Genomic DNA, 1288 nt, shown 5'->3' on the forward strand with positions numbered 1-1288 from the left:
AATTTATTTTATTCAAAATAGTCTCCTACAGCTTTTTTGCACGGTCCAAAGGCATGTCGAACGAGTGTTTTAGTTCGGTGCAAGCCTTTTGAATGGCCTCTACGTCTACATAATGCTTTCCTTTCATGGGCAAATGCATTTTTCCGAAAAGGAAGAAGTCGAACGGTGCCATATCAGGTGAATACGGGATTGGTTATTGGTTAAAACGTGATTTTTGGTCAAATAATCGTCGTTCCAATGTTGGATTCTGAGCAATTTTTGGTCGTCAGTCAATATATGCGGAACAAACTGTGCACACACCTTTCGTAAGCTAAAATGTTCGGTCAAAATGCAATAATTTGATGTTTTGGAGATGTTCAATTTCATTTCCATGAATTTCAATGATAATTTCGGCTGATTTTTGTTGAATTAACGCACAGTTTCTATGGAATTTCCGGTCCTCATGACCACTTTGAAAACATTGAAACCACTTGTGCACTCTGCTACGGGATAGGCCATAAACTTGTTTCATCAATTGAAACGTTTCGGTAAAAGTTTTGTCAATTTTAAAACATAATTTAATGTTGGCTTTTTGTTCGAAGCTCATTTTCGCACCGATAACACAAATATACTGATATTTAAAACGCAAGAACTTCACTTCCAATCAAAGGAGTATCATACAGATAGCAAATTCTAATGCACCAGTCGATATATAGATGACGCCACCAGGGGGCGCTAGATTCAAAAAGTCCTGTTTACTTTGGAACGCACCTTGTATGTCAAAAAAAAGGATATAATAAAAAAATGGGATATGGGAAAAAATTATTTTCAGTATTTTCAGGTTTTATAAACATTTTCATATTTTTTTTTTACATTTTTTAGTTTCAAATAATTTTTCAAGTTTTTTGATGGCAAGACTCGAGTTTGTGCCACAAGTTGAATTAAATTTAATTCTAATTATATCAGTCACTTTGCGACTCTGATGTTAAAAACGTAAAAATTTCCTAACACAGACAAAAAAAATTTTGTTTTTGGTCAGCAAAAATTATGTCTTTTATCAGATCAGTATGAAAAAATATGTTCGGAACTCTTCATTGTCATTGTAATGGKAGATCATATATTATCTCCGAGTGATCACTTATGCAAGTTTTTATAAATGTAGTTTTGAGAGAAATGCGTTTAAAGATAACCTGATGGAGCTGATTCAACTAAGGCGTTAAGGCTTAGAAGGTTGTAACTCAAAAATATTGTTTTTTTTGAGAAATGATTTTAAAATTTTAGCATGCTATTTTTAAAAGCATACACTATT

The sequence above is a fragment of the Bactrocera latifrons genome, unplaced genomic scaffold (assembly GCF_001853355.1).
Source record: "Bactrocera latifrons isolate USDA-ARS-PBARC rearing strain unplaced genomic scaffold, ASM185335v1 scaffold_36, whole genome shotgun sequence".
NCBI lineage: Eukaryota > Metazoa > Arthropoda > Insecta > Diptera > Tephritidae > Bactrocera > Bactrocera latifrons.